Source organism: Pithys albifrons, chromosome 2 (genome assembly GCF_047495875.1).
Source record: "Pithys albifrons albifrons isolate INPA30051 chromosome 2, PitAlb_v1, whole genome shotgun sequence".
Taxonomy (NCBI): Eukaryota; Metazoa; Chordata; class Aves; order Passeriformes; family Thamnophilidae; genus Pithys; species Pithys albifrons.
Genome location: NC_092459.1, coordinates 64,258,098 through 64,284,214, shown reverse-complemented (window position 1 = coordinate 64,284,214; position 26,117 = coordinate 64,258,098).

The window sequence follows — 26,117 nt, the reverse complement described above, 5'->3', positions numbered from 1 at the left end:
CAGAAAAACTTTAGAGACCTTATAAGTGGCCTGAAAGAGCATCTCCTAAATTCTCACGTTGGCCAAGACTAGGAGGTGTCAGACATTTGTAGAACAACCTCAACAGTTGTCCCTTGGAGAGGCCCCTAGCAGAGAGACATCCACACACAGAGACATGTGGCCAGAGTGTTGGTGAAAGTGCTGCCAGATGCCAGCCATTATTTTTACTAATGCATATCTTATTAAAAGAAGCAAACGACAAACAAACCAAAAGAAGCAGTGATATTTAGATTTATACTTTTCTGGATAAACTGTGTGCTGGATTTTGCTAGATAAACAGTGTGCATTGGTCTTCTCACCAGCTGGATGACCAACACATGAACTCCAAAGGTAAAGTTAAGGGAAGTATCCTGAAGACTAAGCCAGTCTTTCTATTTCAGGGCAGACCAGTAGCTCACCATCACAGCTGATTTGGCAGGGCTATGCACGTCAAATGGTCAGCCTTATAAATAGCTGCTGCTTAAGAGTTTGAGGAACTATGGCAAGGAAACTACTGCACTAAAATAAGCTACACTGAAGCACAAATGAGGTCAGAGGTGGAAAAGGTAACTATACTCCAAAATTGTTAAGGAAGTGTACAATCTGCACTTTCAGCATTTTCAAAGCTTTTAAGGGGGAGAAAGCAAAGTTCTTTGAAGGAAGTTCTATAATGTTCAAGTTGCAGTAAAATGAAGACAGCATACTAGTTCCTCATGGCTTCTTAGAACAACAAAGCTTCTTAGAAGAGATATTTAACTCCAGTCATGTGGGTATAGTATAGATATTTTTAATTTATTCTACACTATCCTGCTTATCTTCACACCATCATAAAATACTGAAGACATTCTTTCTTCCCCCCCAGAAAACACATACATCCATGCTTGATCTATCTATGCACCTATGCAAACTCAACCTTCCCTTTTGCATTTTGTCTACAGTTTATTGTGCTTTCTAATGAATGTGCCATGCAGCTACCAAAATAATTTTCTTGGTACTTTGATATTTCAAATAAAACCCCAAAAAACATGGCTCTCCATAAATGTTTTGAATTGACAATGGTTCCTACACTGCCATTTATGAAAATCTCATCTTTCATATAGTTTATTTCACTTGCTTTGTTTTGTTTTCAGACTGCTATACCTATCTCAAATGGCTGATTCATCACACAGTATGAAGCAGTTGAGATTCTCAGCTTTGAAAAACCCTTTTGAAATTACCTTTCCCTAAAGCTCACAAATATGAGGCAACTATACCAATAATCAGTTCAATAAATTTCTTGAAAGACAGTGTGTTCTACTACATCTCCAAAGTCATTTGGTGAGTTTACATACAGTTTCCAAATTCAGATTATATTGAGTGAAAACTTATTTTTTCATCTACAGCTTCTAATTGCATAGTTGATAGCACAAATAATTTGATGAAGACATTTTCAGATCAGAGAAACACAAGCCTGTATAAGCAGAGTCCACAGTTCAGTTAAGATTCTGACAGTTCTTTGAAGGTAAATACTGTCCACAGAAATTCCACCACAGTCAATGAACCCAGCAGTTCTCAAACAAGAGAGAATTCCATATTTTTCAACAGGGGGAGAGAGGCACAATTACACCAGCCTTAGGTCACAGAAGACAATAATTTATGATCTACTGTAGAAAGACCACACACCCACTCAAAAATCTCCCAACATGATAGTTCTGTTTTAAAAGAAGTTAATATGCAGAATTGGTGGTGCTTAGGATAAAGGCAACTGAGTTATACTGGTTGGCAAGTTTTCACCAATACTGTATTTGCTCACAACTTTCCTTGTTCCATCCAGCGTTCGATGTCTTTTGGTTTCATAAGCACTAAAAATAAACATCTAAAGAACAAACTCCTTTCAAGAAAACAAACAAAAATCTAAACATAAATTCAACACAAGCGCTATTTCCTTCTGATGTTTTTGTCATGATTTCAAGCTCTTCATGAAAACAATGTATGGGTGGAGTACCACAGGGACTGGAAAGGCCAACTATGACCTCAGTTAAAACCCTTATTTAAAGCAGGAGAAGGGTCGGTGCCTTTTCCACAGTTAAGTGTTTACAATCTCTTACAAGCCTCTTAGGTTCTTTATGGTGTGTCACTTCCCAGTATTTTTGTTTGGTTCTTTTTTTTTTTAGTTTTGTTTGTTTGTTTGTTTGTTTTTTAATGAAATGCCACTGCACATTACTAGATGAGAGAGATGCAGGGTGACTACAGAAATGTGTTTACCCTGTTTATTTATAAGTCATATTTATTACATGATAATTACAGAAAACCACGGAAATCTGCAGATACAGGTGCTTAGGTATTGCCTGCATCTCCTGTATTTGATATACTTGAAGCAGGTCTTGAATGTCTTTACTCCACAAAGGCAAGAAAAGGTGGTTTGCTTTCCAAGCAGAGATGTTGTAAAGATAAATGCCTTAAAATTTTAGAGAAACTTAAATAACACGGTAAAGGGGATCATACAATTACAATAAACTTCTATGAACTTGGTATGAATACATTTCTGTTTCTTGCCAGTAGAGCTTTACTTTCTAAAAAGGAATAACAGGATGTTTCACTTAGTTCTAATGCTTTGAACATCATATCACAGCACTTCTACTTTTGCTGTGTTCAGGCTTTGCCAGTTAGATAATGACTTATGCACTCCATTAAGTACTGCTATTTTATGTTTGGGATGCAGTAAAAATTTTTCGTTTAGACAATAATGTGATCAACAGAACCCGAAATATCTGTGTCTGTTGCTTTATTATGTTTGTATTTGTTTTTATTGCATTTCTATTTATATGTTTTTATTTTATGTTTGTATAGTTTTACAAATGAATTTGTTAGACCGAATATCCAACTTTGCACTGCCAAAGATGTTAAATCCAAACTGAAGGTCTGAAAGTTGCCACCAGGAGCCCAAGACTTGTTGAAATAAGGCACACAGTATTTATATTTAAAAAAAAAAAAACAAACAAAAAAACAAAAACAAAAAAAAAAACAAAACAAAAACAAAACAAAACAAAAAAACCCAAACACCAAAAACCCAGTACAAAAACATTCAAGATGCTCTGAAACCTGATTAGCAGAGGGTAAACAGGTGATCTCCTCCTGATTCCCACCATACAAACTCCTGCCATCAGCAGTACACGCAGCCCCTAAAACACTGAGCTCCAAAACATGAAGTCATACTTTCAAACCCCTTCTCCTCAGTATGACTTCATTAAATCTGGACTCCAGTGAGTCCCATGTTGAGAGGTGCTCTGAACAGAAAAACTACAGCTATTTCCTTAAATTTACTATGTTATGTAATTTTGACTTGCAAAATGCAAACTACTTATCAGAAGAGGTAGAAGGAACTTACTTATCTGGACAACTTCCTCTTTTATGTCCTCAGGTGTTCCCTTTTTCACAAACATAAACTACAGTGTAAAGTTAATCAACCTGATAATTGTAAATGGAGAAGAGATTCCCCGTGCCTTTTTCCACTCCACTTCTCACTTTTATGTGGTCACATCAGACACAGAATCACTCATGACTGAATTCTGAAACTATGTAGGTGATTAAACAAGAGGATCACAGTCTCGTGGCTTCACAATTATGAATTCTTTCAGTTTGGTCTCCAGTCTTATCTGATGCATCTTATGCTAGGTTCTCCAAAAACATCTGTCTCAGCCTATCTAGGCTCTTCCTCCTTCCTCAAGGACAATACATTGCCTTCAAGGTCTACATGTTTTCTTTAGAGCAAGTAAGAGGCTTATGGCAATATATAGACTGTCTTTTCAACCTGTATTTGATTCTCCTTTACAGAAAAGTTCAGATGTATACATTATCTTAATTTGGATGCTAAAATGGGTGGGAAAAGGGAAATTAGAGAAATTAGATTATACATTATATTGCTACCAAGTAACCTAATCTGATTTTGTCTTTACTGGTTACAGTCAGTCCTCACTGTGATTACAGAGACATAGTGAACTTCAAAATATTAAGCTTAAGATTAATTTGTCATAGTGACTTTTGAACACTAGGTTTATCTCTGTTTCATTCTGAAGGATTTTTTTGCTTTGGTTTTGCTTTTTCTGTGTGTGGGAAAGGAGAAAATTTCCCCTGCAAATAAAGCACAGTTTTAAAAGAGTAAATCTGCCAAAGCACCTTATGTCCAGCATTGCTGGCAATCAGCCACCAAGTCTGTCCAGCCACAGGAAAAAAAAAAAGATTCCTGGAGAACAGATGATCAGCATCCTGTAGCACTGATCTGAGACAGAGGGAAAGAGGTCATGTAAATGCAGCATATGGCTTTCAGTGACAAGCTACTAAGTTGTATCTTTATTTCTCAGCATCTCAGATATAAATGTTTTTTTTGCCAGACAGTGCATATAAATCCAGAAGATTGTGCCTATAAATAATCTGAACCAATAACCACTGCACATTCTGAATTACATGCAAATAAGCTATTAAAAACCTTTTAATTCTTTCTGGCTTTACAGCAAAAAGATGAAAAATGTTGAAATACAGATAATGTTAAAATAACTTGCTCTCATCTGAGTTAATTATTAGTAAAAGATGTAATTAAATTGGAAATTTTTCAAGCGTAAAGAAATCCAAGTAAGATGTCAAAAGAAGCTAGAGAAAACCAGAAGGTAACAACTGACTAGTAAGAAAATAGTCTAATTACACAGATTCAGGGCTTTAAATTATTTGGAAACTGAAGTAATCACCTAGAAAACAAGGCCCATTTAAGAGGAAGAGAGAAGAAATGGAGGTAGTTCTTTATACCAGCCTATTAAACAGTTCTTGGTGTTGCCAGAGCAAGTGCAAGAGAATGCCGCAGGATAGGGAAGCACAGCTCAGCATGTACCTGTCACCTCGTAATTAGCAAACAGTCAAATCCTGATAGGAAGCAAGCAAGTAATGATGGTATAGACATTTTGATGGTATTCTGAACTACAATTCCTGATTCAGATAAAAGACATCTCTTTTTTACATGTAAAGATTTTAAAATAGAATACCAAGGCCATAGTCAGAAATCTAGGTTTGATTACTCCCTGAGGTAGATCCTCAGAGCAATGTGGATATGACTTTTGCTAGCATATATTGTACAGCACCTCCACAACAAACTACTAGAATAAAACCAAACTTCAGGGCAAATGTGCTCTTAGATGTTGATTGAGACTGAGACAGTTCACAAACAATAACACTGTTAAAACTCTTGCCATGGTAATTTTTATGCTCAGAGAAGTAAAACAGCTTCTCTCCACTTTTGTTTCTCAGGGCAGTGTTATTGCTGTTCTCAATATCCAACCCTCTTTTCTCAGCATTTTTTTTTCAACATTTTTACCTATCATAAGCCTACAGGGGTTCCTTTCACTTTCATTTCCCTTTTTCTTTCACTTCTATGTGTATTCCCATGTGTTAGTTTGTTCTGTTTCCTTGAAAGAAAATTATTCAAAGCTTTCTACCTAACTTTTAATTACAAGTTTATCTTTCTGGAAGGTGCAAGGACAGCATTACAAGATTGATTAATTGATTGATTTTTTTTGAATTTTTTTTTTAGAAATGGGATTTCTCTCTTTAATGCCATTTAATCTTTCACTCAGGTCTGATTTCTGTGCTTTAAACTTTCTCCTTTGGCAACAGGAAGTAGCTAAGTGTCTAGAATTTTGATCAATCAAGACCAATCTTCTCCTTCCTTACAAACTTTTGTTTGTCTGTATATATATATACATCTTTTGCATTAACTGTGACATTACTATAATTCAGCTTGATATTTTTCAGCTTCATCATAAGCTTGTGAGAATAACCTGAACACATTAACCACTGGCACTAATGTTATGGTAATTGGCTATGTCAATGAACATAAATTCAAGATTTGGTCTTATTCAAAATACAAATCTGCTGGCAATTAGCATTTCAGTTGGAGAACACTCATTGTATTATCATGGCTTTTGTCTTAAATAGCTGTATATTTGCAGCTATGAGGTTTGGCATTTTAACTATGCCAAGAATATTTATTTATTAAAAAAACTATTATGGCTTATAAACTACTCAAGTTTGGTTACTAACATATAATAGGGTAGAAAACTTGAAGAAAATATAATGGTGAATCTTACAGTGTGACTCCTTAAAGATGCTGATGAATGTGTTAAGTCACAATTTTTTCAGTGAAATTTCAAAGTATCTTCTATTCCTGATAACACAGTTACCACTATTTTGGCCTTTCAATAGAAACAACCAGCTATTAATAATAAACAGAAATAACTATTAATAACTACCAGTAGGTACATGTAGACCTGATTTTTAATGGTAGATAGACGTGAACATGACTCTTAGAACCAAATTAGTACTTAACCAGCCCAGTAGTTTAGGAACTGATTGATTTTTCCTAACTGCAGTAAAGGACATGTTGCATTTTACACTTCCATAGCAGTTGGTGAGAACGAGAACTTTCTCTACGTTCCAATCTGGAAAGTGATACAAACTATCCTTACCTCCCTCACAGGTCAGGACGTGGTACTTCATTACATATTTGCAAACCTCTTTCTAAAGCTCAGCCAAAACAGCAAACCAAACCAAAAAACCAAAAAACCAACAAAAAACCCTCAATCAAGACCACCTTCACTATCTAAGAACTTCCACAAAGGCATACTATTATTTATCCTCATTCATAAATAGATGTAATTTACTACTTAAACCTGATGACTTCTTATTGATAGATATAAATACAAAGTGTAATTATTTTTGTTTAGACAGAAGTGTCCCCAGGGAATACAGGACTTAAATGTGCCCAAGATCTCAAATACAAACACACAGAGACAGTTAGCATGTACTATTAGTCTCTTAGAAACCAGATGTAAACACAACAATTAACTGTTCATGAATCCTTTTATTTATTCAAATCACTTCTGGCAGCTGGTAACACCTCCAGTTTTCTTAGTAACAACACAAATGAAAAGGCAGGCTCAGGATTATGAAAGAAGCAGAATTATGCAATGAGGCTGCATGCAAGCTCACCAAAGTGACCAAACAAAAGGCCATTCTGGAAAGAAAGACCAAGAAAGCAGGTTATACAACTAAATTCCTTTCTACGATACATTGCAATGCAGAAGCAGCAGATTTTTTACTCCTGAGATCAGTCACAGGACAAGAAAACAAAACCAACCAACCAAAATACCCACAACAAAATAAACTGTTTGGGAAGTGGGAAGTAGAAAACAGAAGCTTCACAGAAAGATTCAAGGCTTTTTATTCAAAAATATTTCATTTGAATGAAAAAGCAGCAATCTATTCTTTTAAAATAGCTACAGGGTTGGGGTTTTTTTGTAGGATGGATATGTATTTTAGAAAACAATCTTGTCGTCATGCCTTCACTTTTATTTAGTGGACATGGCACTGAAGAACAAAATTAGTAGCTCCAGGATAGCCCACTGACTTTAGCTCACAACTGCTGATAAATAAGAGTTTAGGTTTAGAAATATTAACTATGTTTGAGGTACTAAATACATTTACAAATAATAAATTTATAACATCTCAATGCTAATGCCATTGAAGACTTTTAATCCACTTCATTTTTATGTTTATGGATTAGATAATAAAGTAATTAAGTCTTTGAAGTTGAACTGAGGAATGTAAAGAAGTATTTAAAAAATGCACAATATGCCTTTTTATGGCAATATCTATCTCCAGGTGCCCAAATGCCTTTTCAAATCTTCTTCCTGCAATGCCCAAATGCAGTAATGCAAAGCAGCCATAAATGCAGACTAATTAGACTTATGTCCTGTCTAATCAGTCTCAAACCAGAGTATGATCATCCATGCTTTATTACTGCAGGTCACATCTGCTAACAAATCTTTATGTCCAGAGATCTCTGATAACACAGTGGCTTTATCACATTTGTTTTTTTCACTGATTTGTGATTGATCATTGGATACCCTCACCTCTGTCTCTCCTGACCACAAACTTGAATTTTGTCTGCTTTAAATATTACCTCACCCCACCCCACCATGGTCTGACCTTCTGTGACAATGCACTCCACTGAGGGAAAAAGGCCAGCTGGGCTACAAATTTGAGTGAAGGGTCAATTCCCAAACCTCTCTTCTCGTTTGGCCAGGAGTACAACCTTGTGACTTCCATTAAAAGGTATTTCTTGTTCTCACCATAACAAGGCACATCAGATTTACCTGTGAGTGAATGGAAGAGAAATGTCCAGGCTGCAAAACAGCACTCAAGTATGTAGCCAATCCAGCTACCAGCAGAGAATTACTGGGCTGGTACAGAGACTGGCTTAGTAGTTCGTAACTGTGGTAACTGGTGATGCTGATTCTCAATTCTCTCCTAAAAAAACACACATGGTGACTCTGGAGTACCCAGTGGACCTAAACATATGGGGATTTTGCAGTTGTTATTAACAGGAGTCAAGTAAAAGAGAAAATTGGGCTGTACCAGCAACTGTCTACTAAGCAAGTACCAATTTGCAGTCTCAGAACTGGGAACTTTTCTAGCTGTACCTAGAAAAGCCTAGGGATGTCAAGGCAAATGAGACAATAAAACAGAAACCCTGGCCAAAACAAACAGAATTGAGAGATGGGTCTTCGTACAAGCTCAATTGTAATAATAATTTACTTTCATTTACTGGGGAGAAGAAAGTGAATTTACTACAAGTAACCACAATTTCTACAGAGAAGTCTGAGGACTACATGCTCCATTCCTAAACAGGCCTTTTTTTTTTTTTTTTTTTTTTTTTAATCTAAAAGGCACTGTATACTTTGCTTTGCTACACTGGATTGGCCTCAAATCATCTTGAATACTGTGATGTTGCATGTAAAGGGGTTTTTTTCCCTCCAAGACCGGAAAGCTAACAGTAATACTCTTCACATACCACTGCTGTTGTAGTTCATTCCGTTCACCTTATGGAAAGAAGATTTTTCCTTTGTTTTAATGAGCTTAAGATAAAGCCTTTACAGAACAGCTGCTGCATTCACAAGGAAGTGAGTGGCTTTCTCGCAATAGGACCTTAAGTAAAGACTTACAGAAATCCACACTGTAGAGTGAAGAAGCTGTGCCTATCCAGGTATGCCAATGGTAACTTCCAAGCAAGCTGGTGGGAGGCATAACAGCCTATGCAGTTATGACAAGATACATGAGCTGGCCTGGATGAGTGAGGTTCAGCAACCATGGAAATGGTCAACCACGTTTGTACAGGCCTTCAACATCTCTGTAAAGGGATGATGATTTTTCCCTGGGAATTATACAGGCATAGCTAAAATGAAATTCTTTGATTTGGATAAACTAAATTTTAACTCTTGTTCTGCAGCAATGGCTATGTGGATACAGGATGGTATTAAATGTTCCAGATGTGTCTCTTATCTGGGTGAATACAACAGTCTCCACCTTGGAGGTTCACAGGTTTTTCAGGTTTGTGCCACAAGCCTGACAGTGTTATAAAGAGATTACATACATTCTCCGTAGTCACTTAAACCAATGTACATCAATGAGGGCATAATCCCCGTAAAAGTACTAAAGACTACATAACAAGTACTGAAAAGTAATTACATAAAATCTAGCGAAATTACTGTGAAAAGAAGCTTCACAAATTACATTTCAATATGTTTCATGTAGTGAAGCTCTGAAAAACATTTCGTGATGTTAACAACAATGACTCCTCAAGGGAAAATATGAAAAACAGATAAACCAGAGAAAGAAGGGAGAGCAGGTTGAGGTATGAGGTCTGGGCCACCAGGCAAGCTGTGCTGGGGCTGAGCTGGAGTTGATAAAGTGTTCTCATCATGTAGCAACTCAGCACTACTCATCCTTCCATGTGTACCTGGAGGCTACTTATTCTGAAACATTGATCTGTTTTTCTGCTAGTTACCTAACAGTTCTGATATTGAATTAAAATAATCGTTGAGAACCTAAAATAACCAGGACCTGATTCAATGTACAGGATGGAGGCTAGCTTTTACAGTTAGCCCTATTTTCTTTACACCCCTTCTGAAAAGAACTTTATACTGAAGCACCCCTGATTTAGTCTACCATCAAATGAGAGCCAAAGAGCCAGAGAGGGTTTTTTTGGTGGTTGTAGTAGTTTTGGCTTTAGTCAGCATAGGTCCCCATTTAGGCCTCAGTTTTTAGCAGACCTCAAAGGTTGTGACACAGATTAGAGGGGACAGGTGTCATCTGACTTAAGCAGCCAAAGAGGTATTTCATATCATCTGACATCATCAGGAAGTGTCAGGGAGTATAACAAGCAAGGTGGGAGGAGTCTCGCCCTCTTTTTGGTCCATGCTTCTGACCAGGACGGTTCCCACTCCCTGACTGCTGATAACAGGCCCTCCTGCCGGTCGGCACGTCTGTTTAGCCGGGGACGTGAGCACATTCCTGTTAATTCCTCTTTCCCTCTTGCTGGGAGGTTTCCTTTGGGGAGGAGGTTTGGTTGGTTTGGAGTTTCACCTGTTAGCTGGGGCGACCTCAGTGAGCCTGTTGTTTTCTGTCACTATGTGCTATTTCATATTCTGTGTTAAGCTCTCCTCTTCTCTGTATAAATATAAAAACCTCACTGTGTCTTAAAGCCTCATTTCTGCTGTTTTCCCTCACTCTCCTGCTCTGGGAGTGGACTTTTTGACTGGATACCAGGCAGTTGGCATTTTGCCAGCTCAAACTATAACAGTGGTTTTGGCTTTCTTTTCTTTTTTTTTTTTTTTTTTTTTATTTTAAATATACTATTGGATTCTTAGTAATTTGTTGAAACTTCCCTCATAGAGCTCTTTCTCATCTTGGATGAAAGACAGAATATACAGTCTGTTTTCTTGCACTCAGTAATAGACAATTCACTTGGATACATAGAACTACCAACTAAAAACCCTCAGTGTGAGCCTAAAATTAGAATTCAGTGATATGACTCACAAGGAGAAGCTTTCTGACAGAAATGAGGATATTTTTAAGAAAATGAAGTCTAAAGTGCAAAATAGAAATGGCGTTATACAAAAAAAGTATGTGGAATAAATTGATAATAATTGCTAGGTGCTATTTATTTGTGTGTTTTATCTACCTGCAATTATATTTTTTGAATTATATTAGAATCCTGATAAATGAAAATTGGTGAAGCTTCTGATTTCTACAAACAGGCAAAACATGATAATGAAAAAACTGTAAAAAAAGTAGAACTTTTTCACAGGAGTCTCTACAGAATTCTCTATCTCAGTATACAAGCATGATCAGCAATAGTTCCTCTATAAAACTATTTTAATGGTTATAGTAAGAGGGACAAGAGGCATGCCCTCCTGTAATTTTCAGTTCTTCTAGTGTTAAAAAACAACAGATGCAGCATTACAAAAGGGAGGGTTATTTATGATGATGACAATAAGCCATGCTAAAATTTATTAATACAACAAAATGTATAGTAGGAAGGTGCCACAGCACAGCTCTGAGGAGATAAAGTTTAATTTTTGAAGCCTGTAGCATACTATAATAGAAACAGGAAATAAAATAGATGTCACAGACAACTGATGAATTGTCTAACCTGCATTGAAAAACCTGACATCATAATATTTTGAATATATTCTGTTTCCTAATACTTTCAACCCAAAGCTATTACTAAAATAACTGTCTAACAGCCTATCAGAATAGAGGGGGTGCTCTCAAAAATACTCACCACTACAATATTTTCCTTCTCAAAATCTTTATCTTCACTAAACCCTCAGAATTGACACATAATTGTTCCTATTTTGGCTCCTCAAAATATCACCATTTTCACATCAGTTACAAATATGGCAGATGTTATTTTAAGACAGTCTTAACTCAAATCTCTTTTGAGGCTCAGAGAGCACTTTGTCACAACCAATATTAAACAGCTGCAGTGTGGATGCCTACATATGAGCTTGTCAAATCATACTGAGCAGCATGGAGCTGCTGAAGATGGGTTCATGTAAAACACAACTTGCCTGACACATTTTGGATATCCACTGTATTTAAGATGCAGAAATGCTAACCACTGACTATAAAATTACACAAGGAAGATTTTACTCTTGCATTTAGCCTCCTACATTTTGTGTAACATATACTATCAGTTTTTTAAGAATAGCATAAGACAAGAATTTCAGGTTTTGAGCTGTGTTCCTCCAGAACCAAACGAAAGCAATCTATGTGTGAGACACTACCATGTAAACCATTTTCTGCTCTAAACATATACTTTATCCCAGATGAAAACTGGATAAATATGTTGATTTTTTTCTTAAATAGCAACTCAAAGGCAAATATATGTTTGTCATTTATAAAGCATCTGTGAGATCTTCAGTGTTTTATATCCTGGTTGACCAAAAACGAAGTGGAAAGAGGAGCACAGGTTATTTATCCAACCTATGGAAGCTGTACTGTGATCACCAAAAGTGCAAGCAAAACCAAAAAGTGACCAGAATATGTTGATTTATATTGTTAAATTTGTGATAAAAAGCAGTAGAAAAAGTGTATGCAATGAGATGGCAATACTAACTTTGAAAAGTTCTTTTAAAAAGCATTTTACATCACGGAATTTGTAACCCAAAAAAATCCTCTAAAAATCAAAAAATAGGGCCATGCCTCACTAAAATACAGTCTGCATTGCACATACTGCCCCAGGACTGTGTTCTAATTGAAAAGAATAGAAAGTGAAAGCTAACTGCAGTCAAAAAAGAAAGAAAAAACCCTAGCATGTGGTGCTTTCCACTGAGATACTTATTACTCTATATGTCAAAACAGTCTAACTATAGGGGAAACATTCTAATAAAATATGATATGTAAATTCACTTCATACTTTAGTCACTTCTACTAGTGAAATGTTTTGATTTTATCCTTTCCCCCCTGTTTTTGCAATACCTACCCGCAGCTCAGAACTTATCTTTGTCACCAATACATCAGATTATTACCATCAGATACATGGATCAGAAGAAATCTGAAGTGGATTCTCACTGGAATTGTTTGCATACGCATAAACTAAAATGAAATATGTCTAAAAATGGTGATTTTACAGCTTGCCTTAGCATCTTTCCTTATCAAATGTTAACTAATGTCTAAATTGAATATCCCCCAGGGGCAGAACAAACTTTTCACATGTTTTTGTTGTAATAAATAAAAATACTTGATCTCTCTGATCTCTGTTTTTACCCTTTAATGATTTTTTCAGCTATGATAGAGATTTTTTCCATCTGTCTTAACCTTCACACATTAACCCTATATTTCAATATTTTGTTCTGAAATAGTATTAACTTAAATTTTCCCACATCATTCCTCTTGTTAAGTAAGTTGTGGGCTGTAGTGTTATTCAGATTCCAAATTTGTAATTTAGATTTACTTGGCATTCACATCATATCGCCTTGTGCTGGTTTCAGTTGGGATGGAGGTAATTTTCTTCACATTGGCTAGTATGGGGCTGTGTTTTTGGATACCAGTCAATAGAGTTAGAAGTGTCTACTTTCCCTTAATGCACTGCCAATGAGTAATGAATTGCCTTAGTTACAAGATTTGCTCACCGAAGAGACTAATAAATCACACTGGTGTCTTCTGCAATTCAAGAACCTTTTAAATCCAAAAAAGATGCAGGAATCAAACTGGGACACTTTACATAGTAAAACAAAAGAAAACACAGCAACAGGGCTACATGGAAGCAATATATACAGAAACTGCATAGAAGGAAACCTTGACTGGAGCACTGTTTGTAATATGGGGGTGCAACTCAACTGTGCAGGATGTGCAGCATGTCCTCCTTGAACAAGCACACCTTTTCAGTTTTGCTCATATTTACAAACATCATCTTGCACTTTGGTTTTGCAGTCAATAAAATGATAAATGGCATAGAAAGGGAAGACCCTACAATTTTTCCAGGAGCTCATCTGGCCTCTACAAACCAAGTCTCAAATGGTTCAGGTCTAACGTAAGAGGAGGAAGAGTACCAGTGGAAAGAAAGTTTGGAACATGCATAAAGTGAAGAAAGGTATCTTTTAGCAGCACATATCTGTTAAATCAGCTTAGCTTAATGTTAAACTGTGGCTCTTGTCACTGTTGAATTAGAGAGAAAACAAACAAAACACCACTGAAAGTACATAGTAACAAAGTGCCCAACAGCTAAATAAAACAAAAAACAAACAAACAAAAAAGTACTGTTTAGTTAATGGCTACTTGTATGGAAAAGAACTACTAGGATGTACAAGGAAGGACAAAAAGAGCCAAAACTTAAGGGGAAGGGGAGGCAGGGTAGGAAGGAAGGAAGGACTATCCTGAAGAAAACCCAACCCACAACATTATGTGAATAGTGCTAATGTAAGGAAGACATGAAAATTATAAATGATACTCAGTTGTAGACAACTTTCCATAAAATAAGGACTGGACTTGAGGATAATTTGATCTGCCTGTCTTGAAGCTTTTCTGGAGCATTAAGAACATTACCAGAATTATGTCTCCTTTCCAGCAAAGTGGGTCTTCATGCATGCTTCATGCTTGCTTTTCCTACCATAGCTTCTGCTATATGATGAAGTGTCTCTACAGTGAGCTTACAAAAAAACCAAGATACCCACAGTCTAAGGTGAATTTAAGAGCCTAATAAGAACAGTGGTGCAACCCAGATCCAAACGGAAGATTGAGAAGAAATTTTTTATGCTTCCATACAATTTGGATCTGGGTTTTTAAGACAACAAAGTGATCACCTTGTAACATTATATTGTTCAAATTGAGGCACTTTGTACATCCTAGAACTGGTTTGACTGAATAGGGTTAAAATAGGTAACAGTCTCAAAACATCAGTTATACCACAGAACATAAGGGGTGGCATAAATGTTTAGACTGTAGCACAGACAGAATATTTCTGAACCACTATAGAGAAGGAAAAAAACATCCTGCTTGACTAAATGATGACTCAATGATGAACACAATGACAGTCAGAAAAATCACCACTCACCACAGACTTCTAAATGAGAAATTGTAAGGGAAAAAAGATAGAGGAAGAGAAAAGTGGGAATAAGAAAGGCCTGCAGTAATAGTATGCTATAGGGACAGTTCAACATCATCCTACAAACCAGTAAAAGCAAGTCACTATACAGGAGCCACAAGGTCCTGATGAATGAGGTGCTTGCTTTCCTTTTTAACTTCTTCCTTTTTCTTTATTTTTTTTCTCCATAATAAAATTATCTTGACTGCAGTTTGTCTGTAACAGTGCATACTAATGGAAAAGACTGAATTTCATCATGGCAGAGATTGCCAACACATAAGAGATTTACTAGACTGTCTTCCAGCAGTCCTTGCTTGGATATTTGTAGCTATTAGAAATACATTAAGACTCTTTAATGTATAGTTATAACGCTAGTGAAACTTGAACTTCCCGTAGTCTAAGGAGTCGTGCTTTTGTGCCAACTCGCCTTAATTCCCAGAGTAATTCGAAAGACAGTCCTAGGAATATAACTCATATTGGTGATGTACACCAGTTCTGCTTGGGTTTTATGAGTGCTTTTATAACATGAACAAGTAAACTAGGAAGCATAAGGTACTGTACAAAACCTAGAACTGTACTATCAAGGATTAAATCATGCAAAGACAATTACAGGGAAGGATGTCATCAATTCATTCTGTAGTAGCATGAGGTTGGGTTCCTCACACTTAAATTCTGCAATGAAAAAAAAATCAGGTGTCATCTCTGTATTCTCCTGTGTCTCTCTGCAGCAATGAGGCAAGATGGAGACTTTAAGAAAATCATTTACACCCTTCTGAAATGTCTGTCTTGGGTTTCATTAGCTCCTGAAGTAGTCACAACACACTTTCAATCCCTTAAAGCCCGACTTGCCTGATCCAGGCAGGAGAGACCTGGCAGCCTTGAGCACTGAGCAGGGCAGCACCATCCAGCAAGTGCTGAGGGAAGACTAAGCAGCAAGCAGGAGCTGGTGGAAAGACACTACATGCAGTGAAGGGTATGTCTCTAGGAAAAGAGTGAGAACAAGGGCACCTATGACTTCTGTGGATTTACACTTACCCTCCCAATTATGATTAACCTTTCATCAGAGCCACCTCCCCACTCTCCCTTGAAAGTAGTAAGGCTACTCTTTTCTGCAACCTTTGCCTATTATATATGTCATAAAGTTCCTAGAACTAAAATATAAAGGAAAAGATGTTTTTGCTTCAAAAACATACCCTTAATAATTAAAATTCAAATTACAAAGGATCACACTCCTTCTGAAGAGACCTGTCTCTCTCTAGAGTGCAGAATGAGCTATAATGAATACACCTATGTCTTAATTTTTATTAGGATCATAGCAATTATTAAGTTAGAGATCATAAATCTGGACTTCAGTGCCCACCTCTCTCCAGTGCCCTCCCTTGCCTAGACTAAAGAAGTAGATCCTCCATTCTTCTAAGCAGAGAGAGCTATACTGCAACAAGTCTTTGCCTGGGCACCATGGGATAAGACAGGTTCTATATACACTTGCATACAAACCCACAGCCCAGCACACTGTGCATCTTTACTGTTGGTTGACCCAAGTGGATTTCTGAGCCAGTGATAAGCAGTGTTATTCAAAAATTCTGTACATGTACAGAGTGTATTCCAGGTAAAAGTCGCTGGAAACATTTATATTTTAAAAAAAAATTAAAAAATAAAATAAAAAAAACCAAACACAAAAAACCAAAAACAACAAAACCCAACCAATGCCAGAATCAACTTTGTGGCTCTCTGACAGATTTTAGGAGAGTAGATATAAGTGCATTCACTTAGAGTATGTACTGCAGAGATTTCAAAACTGGTGTTGAATCCCAATGAAGAGTGGCATTTTTCTGTTATTTCCTACACTTTCCCATGACAAACACTGACTGGAAACCCACGAGGAAAATATGAGACAACACTGTGGAGGAGGGAACAGAGTTGGCTTTACTTCTCTCTCTCAATGCTGATGAATTTCCAGCACTGAAATCTTGCAGCACTGTCTAACAGTATCACACAAGAACTCTCCTGCTCAGCTTACAGCCAGGTACAAAAATAGGTGTTGTAAAGCACAGCTGCTGCTCAGAGCTGCCTGAGGATCCCTCAAAACATTGTCATTCCTGTTACACCTTGAGAACCATCAATTCCACTCTCACCTTGAGCTATGCTCCCAGCTCCAACTGCACTGATTCTGGGATCCCATGCAAACATGCCAAGAAATATCTCAGTGTTACTATGTCCCATCTACTCCTATTTCAGCTGACTATAATTTCTAAAAGGTAGAGCAACCTTAAACAAGGGCTAAGGTAGTCGCAGTGCAGATTGCCTGCTCATCCATAATGCAGAACTACAGACTAAAAAAAGACTTAGGCTCCAAGCACTCCAGTATTGGCACAGGTAATTTATTCAAGTAGTGCTTCTGCAGCAGAACTCAGATCCCATCAATAACAAGCTGAGCTGATTTCATCTGAGAAGCAAAGAATGCAGTTACAGGTATGGCTTCAAATTAACATGTGATCCAAAATTTCCATTTAATTCATATATTTTCTTCTAAAATACCTTCATTTCAGAGTTGACTTAATTATTTTGCTTAATTTCCAGAAAAAACACACAGAACAAAATCAAACAAAAAAAATACAGCAGACTGAGTTATGTATCAGATTTCAACAGAGCAAAATACATAAAAATGCAAAAAAGAAAATGTGTAAAACCCCAAAGTGTTAATAAACAGAACAGCTGTTTTGTCAGCTTTGCAGATGTTTAGAAATTTAGTAAATAACAGTCAGATAATTAATAGTCCCCGCACTCTGTAAATGCCTCCTGTAGCATCCTAGTTATACACTGCTGCAGAGTACCAGCCTGAATAATCCTTCCTGAATACAGCTCAGCTCCCTGATCCCTTTCCTTTGATATATATCTCCATAACCTTTGAGCACCTCTGCCATTTCTCTTATGCACTTCTTCATATGTCTCAGAAGGTCTCACAGTTTCATGATCATTACATTTGCCGCGTCAATTTTTTTTTTCCTAGAATACTTAATAAGAACATGACTTCTTACAAATATATAGCATACTGTGGTGTATACACACAGTGTACTGAGACACCTGTCTGTTTTGTGAGGTGGCTGCTTCACTGTGTCCTTACACTCTTTCATTCAAACCTACCTGGAGTGTCTTATTCTAATATTTAAGACACAGATTCTCCGAGCACGAAACCGTTGTCCAAGATTATGGCCTAAGAATTAGCAGACAGAAATAGAAATAGCATGGAAAAATATAGTAAATGTAGAAAAAGCTGAGGAAAATTAAGAAGCAGCATTTTGGAATTCATGAAGTGCTGTAAAAGGTCTAAATAGGACAGACCCTTAATATTTATTTATGTTTCCATTTATCCAGTGAGGCTACATGGAAATTATCCATGCTAGTTGTAGCTGGTGGCTGGGAAGCTGAGTTCAGATATCGTGACCTGAAAAACAATAAATGGAAGGAAAAGCCAGGAGCAGATAAAGCTTCCAAATTTAGAGGACACAGAAGGGGGTAGCAAGGGTTCTGTGCATGTAAGCTTTTGTGGAAGTCAGTGGAAGGTGGTTTTGTAAAAGTAAATGGTCATGGATTTCTGATGAAGTTCAAAAGTTAATGGGAGTGAAACCAACAGCAGCACTGACAATTTGTTTCTAGTCAATATCATGATTTCAAAAAAAACCATTTTGAATGCAATTCTTTTAGCAGCAGTAGGTAGGTATGTAAACTTTAAAAAAGACAATACATTTACTTAATAATGTTATAAGAACATAAAAACATAATGAATATTCAATGAATATTGCAAAGACAACTTGTGATATGTTACCTAAAAGGTCCTCAACTTGAGCACTAATAATAAGCTCATTGACCTTCAATGATTAACAATATAATAAAGTGCTGTTCTCATTAGGAGACAGCAAGTACTGCTAAACTAATAAATATTATTTTATCAGTATGAAAGATCTACCACTTCAAAGTTGAGAAAATGTTAGCTATAATTTCTATTCTCTTTTCTATGAGAAAAACAATGCACAATCAGGTACAACAGAACCAAAGTCTCAATATCTTCAACTCAGTGTCCTGTCCCATGGTGCCACATTCGTAATACCAAATGCTTTTAAACACTGCTGCTAATGCTATACCAAAGGACTCTTACAATCAGAGACTTCTAGATATACTAGGAATACTTTCCACTATATTAGTTAGGAGAAATTACTAAACTTTGGAAATATTGTTCTGCCTGTAGAGTATAGTAAAAACTATGAAGCTCCATTTATAAGGGGATTCATGAGATCACCAGCCCAAGTCAGTCACTTACCCTGAAGCCGTTGCATGACATTGGCAATGTCTCTAGATCTTGCTACTAGTCGGGAGGAAGCCATGATCTCCTTGCTGCGAGTCCAGTCCCCCTGACCGAAGTCTCCCTCCAAGATGTGGAGCTCCGTGAGATAAGGATCTTGGGCTGCTTTCTTTTAGCGTTCAACTCTCAGCCATGGCACAGCATCCCAGAGGCTGTCAAGTGCCTCCAGTCCAGTGCTGGCCCTCACAGGGCTGTGGCAAAGCACTGGCAAACCTCAGCACCTGAAAAAATAGTATCAAGGTTTAGAGAAAACTTTTCCCAGCTCTGCAAAACTAAAATGTCTGAGTCTTGAGTGCTATCTTAACAGGTAGAGTGGTATGTTCCACCCATCCTTTACACCCCAGTCAGAGACGTAATTAATGCTGAAAGCTTGCTTGGCAATCATCAAGTAGAATGAAGCTGCAAAAGCAAATCATTAAACACAATTGGCAATGCACCAGACATCAATGCTTTCCAAAGGATATTTACTGATGTTGTTTTAGAAATAACAATAACGTTATACTTACTGAAAGTAATAGTGTAATACTTCTTACCATAAATAATATTAGGCATAAAAGAGGAAAAATGAAACCACTTGTAAAATCCAAAAATGTACAACTCTCATTCTATTTCACCACGCTAGGAAGGTTCATGTAACAGAAACTCATTGATCAGGATAATCCCTAACTCCACTGGAAAAGGTGGTCTGATTGAAATACTGAGGTTCATACACTTCATTATTAAATAAAATTGTACTTACATTAATTTTTCTAGGGAGTGATGATGCTATATTTTGGGTCATTTAACATCAAAAGCTGGGAACTAGAACTGCTACAAGTACGTAACCTTTTGTAACCATAATAAAATCTGTGTGGCTATAAATCTGGTCTAAAACAATCTCATTCGAGTCTTCAGAGAACTTATCAATAACAGCTTCTGAGGAACAAGTACATGTTGCGTATGTATGCACCGATTTCCCTAATAAGAAATAACTGAGTGGATAGACACCAAGAATTATTTGATTCATACCACACACACTGGGTCCATTCCAAATTCAAGGGGCTAGGCAGTTGATCAATATCAAAAATGTGAGTGGGTTTACTGGTATTGTGCACTTTTCCTCTTTTCCTGGCCCCAAGGTCTGCCAGAGAATAGAGTATTCCATTATCAGGCAGACAAGCCTTTAAGCAGCACAGCTTTAGGCCCCATGAACTATCCCAAAGGAGCTGTGTCAACATGTAAGGGCTGCCAAAGGAAATGACATTTAAACATTTCCTTTTCTGATTCTTCAAACCATACCTGACGCAAAGAACATCCTGCTTTCCCTCTTACTGATGTTTTTATTGCATGCTTACCATGTATTTTGGATACGTAAATGCTGCTCAGGTCAACAGACCTAGACTGGTGTTAAATGAATGCAGCTGAGGAAAGCATGCTTCTGATGGATCGAGGTGCAAAACAGACTGCAACGTCTACTTATATGCTTGGGCTGTACTCCTGTGTGCCATGGCCACAGTGGCACTAATACCTACTTCAGACACATTGCTACTATTCTTGCATATGTCTGCACTTTACATGACACCTGGATGCTCATATCCCCACTCTCTTCCCACGTCTATCTTCTCTCTCTTTCAGGGGCCTCCTTCTCCCCTACCCCTTCCCACCTTCCAGGCTTTCCTCCACACCCTTCTGATGATGCAGAGACTGTGCATATCAGTCACTATTTCCCAAGTGTGGAAAGACACCCTGGCAGGTAGGAACCTCACCCTTGTGATAGCTAGGCACAAGAACGTGTCACCATCACACCTCTCAGTAACAACATTGGCTGGGGCTGATGATCCCCCAGTATTGCTAAATCACTGCAGAGTATCAGCAACAACACACCAAATAGCACCTGACTGGGTGGAAGTGCAGCAGCAGGAGGTTTTCTGTTGCTTGTGCTCACATATGTCAGCATGGTGAACTTTGCTTCCTCTGCAATATTTAAATGAAACATCAGTTTGTCTAACCCCATCCAAACCAGAAATATTTATAACACAGTGGATTAAATGCAGCCTTGTTTTTGCAGCAGTGGCACTGCTAATATTTCAAGCACTGTGAGCGAGGTACAGCAACATTTAAAGCAAGCTTTTAGACTAATATCTGGGCAGGGATAAGGGGTATTAAAAATGCCTTGTCTGATTGTTTTTGGCTAACAGTAATAGCAATATCAGAACACCAGTCCACTCACACCATGAGGAAGCTGGTGTAGAACAGCTGTACATGAGCAGATTTAGAGGAGCTGTGGAAGATCCTGATCCAAGTCCAAGTTAAAAGTGTCTCAGAAATTGTTATGAAGATCTATGTTCAATCTACTCATACAGCAGGCTGAGTCACAGTGCAGCGATAAATGGCAGACTTGCAATTAATAATTTATTTAGCTGATATTAAATTATATGCTTCATAAGAAGAATGTGCATTTCTAAATATACATCCTCATTCAAAAGCTCCTTTGCAAGCAGTGGGAATTAACTTATTAAAGATCACACTAAATTAGTACAGGTAGGAAGGAAAGATTTTCATGCGCAGTCACCTCCACGGGCAGAAAACCACAGCTCAGAGCGCCAAAAAACATCAACAGAATAGATGGAAAAAGCCTTCATGCACTCTTCCCACATGTCTTTAGCCAAAATCTAAAGCTCTACAGAATAAAAAATCCAGTCAAGTATTCAATGTAATGCAGAGGGGAATTTTTTCATTACTTCTACAGATAAAGACTTCAACAAAATATTTTTTTTCCTAGAGAAAGACAACAATTTTTTCAGATTTGTATGCATTAGAATCTTAATTAAATATTGCATAGTTGCTACACAAATTAATTCTTAATAAATGGAATGAATTTTCAATTTCAGTGCCAGACATAAAGATGGATCTTCAGATGGATATGTTTTTAAAATACACAAGTTTTTAAAAAGTGCATGGCTTAAATCTCATAAATCTTAGCCTGAAATAAACCTGAAGGACTATATGAGTGATTCCTTGTTTTAGCATTCAACAAGTGACTATTTAACATTATAAATTATTAAATTTTTTGGTCTGAACATCGATGGAATTAGTACATGAGAGTGAAATTGAATGGTTTTGCATATAAACTCGAAAAATCTTTTCTTACATTTGTCACTTATGTGAATTTAATGGATAAAATTGTGCCAACACCTCTTTCTTATATTAATATCCTGGTACTCTGTTTTTAGATGAAAAGAGGAAACGTGAACTTCTTCTCTCATACAAGAACAATTTAGCTTCAAATATCAGAAAAGTGGGATGTCTGTTCTATGGAAGAGATAAGAAAAACATTACATCTATTGTGGGTTAACTTTTCTGGGTCCCCTGTGTAATCCTCTTCTTCTCATCGTGCTCAGGAGCACTTTGAATTAAAAAAAAGTTGTATTTTTCTTTTATTGGTAAAACTAGAATACCGTTGGCAAAACCAGACTGTATTTTATCTTTTATTTCCTAAAGTTTCAAGGAAAACAGACACACCTGTCAGCAGTGTGGCTTCAGAAAAACAGACACCAGCTAGGTGAAGACAACATATAAGATGTACAAGAATGGCTAAAGATAAACGTGACCAAAAAAAGGGTAAACAATTCTCTGACTCTACTTCATGTTGGCACAACTTGCAGATTCCAGATGACCTCACTAGTGGTCCTTTCCAACTGTAACCATTCTGTGATTCTTTGATTTCCAGTACACTAGGATGGATGCCACACATAACAGCCAGGATAAGAAGCTATTGGTGTAAAAGTATGATTGTGTTTGAAAATACAGTTTTAGACTTCTATAAACTATCATTACAGCAGCAATAGATAAAGAAACTTCAGACAAACAAGGATATATAGATAATAAGTAAAGATATTGATGAGAGCAAGAAATGGTGACAGGCAGTGAAAAGACTAATTTCCAATAAATGACATTTCAAAAAAAGATATTTGAGAGGACAATAAGCAGAGTAATAAATTCATGGAACTCCTGCAGCTAGAAGTAATTTTCAAATCAAATGTTGCATGGATATAAGAAATGTAGTGGAATAACTAAAATAACTACAGCACATGAACTGAACAGAATCTCAGGAACAGCAGAAAAAAGGTCAAGTGAGGGGGTGCCATTATGTATTAACAAAGAAGTAGATGTCCCTGGCAAACAACATTTGCACAGAACTGACCAAATGAAAAAAAAAATCCAGGAAAAGAATTTTTGAGCATGGTTTACTGTTGTAGTGCTAGAAGTCCACTTTGATCCAAAGGTTCAGTTTCTGCAGTCAGATTAATGGGCACTGCTGGAATGGATGCAGTCCTATGAGACAGCAGTGAGTCTCATGCCAGTCAGGAATAAATGATTCATGTAATGGTAGGGACCAGAATTTACTAGAGGTCATAACTGCATTTTCAAACACCAAACAGGCACAGAACCAGCTATTTTAGGTTGGGTTTGAGTTAGTAGTGGAAAAAAAATGTTAATCATAGAAAATAGCTCTGATTAAGGAAGTGATTTATGTAGTCCAAAATATTACAAGAATATCCCAGATCACATAAGCAGGTCAGGAGATTATCTAAAGAGATAATGCTTAAAAAAATAAAAGGGAAATCAGTACAGAAGTCAATTAGGCTGAAAAGCACTGTGAAACAGACTGGGTTTTCTTTAAGTCCAAGGTCTAGTAGCTGTACACCTATGCAGCATAGAATAAAACTGCTCCAGACATAATTGTAAAAACCATCACTCAGAAGTAAGAGGGGAGAAACAAAGGATGAGAAGTGAAGAGCACTACCATAGTGTGTGCTGTCTACAAGGATGAAGAGAGGCTTGCTGAAAGACCCTCTGAGGAATAAAGACAGCAAGCAAATAGTTCTTAGGCAGATAAGTAAAAAGAAAGTAGAAAATAAAATCAAGAGGAACTTAATTTCCCTCAGTTGGTATTATACTTATTTTTCAATTGAAGATATTTCTGATAGACAAAGGCGTAACAAAAGCACCACCTGAAATAAATTCAGTTAAAAGTGGAAAAACTCAACAAAATGCATCCCAGAATACTGATAACTTGTAGATTATGAATCAAGAATCCATCCGTAAACTTACTTGAATAAATCTGTCAAGCTGCAGTTAATGCCTACTGGATATACTAAAATTAGGAGCTAGGATGAAGAAGTGGGGTAAAGTGACCCCAAATTATTCTTAATACTATCCTCAGAGAAAAGGCAGTATCTTCTCACTGATCTTCCAAAAGCCAGGCTGGTATTTGTATTCTGATAGTTGAACTACAAATCAGTAGTTGTTTACTTAAACCCAATGCAGCAGAAGTCAGCAGATACTGGAACTTTCCCAAGTCGAATGGGACATAACAGTGCACCACATAAGATCATGGAAAATGCAATTTTGGCTCTGCAAGGTGGAACCCAAATATTATCACTCTGTGCTTCCTTTCTCTACTGCATGGATTGCTTTTTAATAGAAAAAGCTGGAATAAGAGACAGATCATGACTTTTGACAAAGAACGTATTGAAACAGGAACACTGAAACATCCAACCCCACACTGACTTAATGTACAGTAGCTACCTGGAGGTATTGAACTTTGGTTTTGTTGGGGAGTATGGGAAGGAAGAGAATGACGTTCCCTTCTGAAATTCCAGATTATTTTGCTTCATCTAGTTGTCCTTCAGCATATTTTGGAGTTGAACAAAAGTTTTTCATTCTGCAGAAGTTTGAAGGTCTTGCAATAGCAACTGATAACTTGAAAGATCAGGGTAATTTGCACATCTGACATTTAAATCTGTGGCATATAAGGCACACAATCCTCTATGTTTTACATATAATTGTACTCTAGCATTTAAAAATTATTGGTAGGATCCTAGTCATGTACACAACCTATGTAGGTATTTGAATCTCAGCAAGCAAGCATTTTATTGTCTAGCTTTTATTAGGTTTTTGGGAGGATGAGCAAAAATCCAGTGGTGTGATTCTTGTCATCAAAGTTTTAATGCCATTTGAACAGAAAATGCAAAGTATTCTAGGAGAAAATAAAAAGCACAGACTTCCTATTTTTTAGAAAAATTGGCAAAACATCCATTGTTAGATACCTCCGAAGAAAGGTCATTCAGTCTTACTGATAAAAAGATTAAAGGCATCTTATACTGCAGCTTAGTAAACCTGTTATTGAAGTTCTGCAGCAATGTATTATAGTTGTGTAGCTGTTGGTAATAGCAGGAGACTGGGATCAGTAGCTCATTACCTTTTACAAACACAGGATGTAATCCTTGACTCAGAGAGCTTACTATCTGCGCAGACAAAGACAGGCCAAGATTAAGATCAGAGGTCACAATACACGAGCAAATAGCACAGAGTGAAGTCCAGATCTAATGTGTAAGCTGGTTAACGGTAAAAGAACTGTTCTGATTTTTCTGTTTTAATACTGATATGGCATCTAGTATTTCTGTGGCATAATATGACCTGTAGCAGAAGACTTGCAGAGGTACATCTGTAGGATTAAAAAAAAATAAATAAAAAGACCACTCAAATAAAAAACATTGACACATCTCAGGAAAGGGTGGGTCAAACTAAGTTTGAGATAAGCAAGTAAGCTTTCGTATTCTTACACATCTCCCAAGCAAGAAATGTAGCTTAAGTACAACTTGTGAGCAAGGACCAGACAATTGTCATATGAATGAAGAAACAGAAACACCTCTGTTTTCCCTGTTATACCTGTGCCTTTGGGTGAAACAAAGGCAAAAGTCCAGTTGCTACAGAGGTACACCACTGCACCTCTAAGGAGAC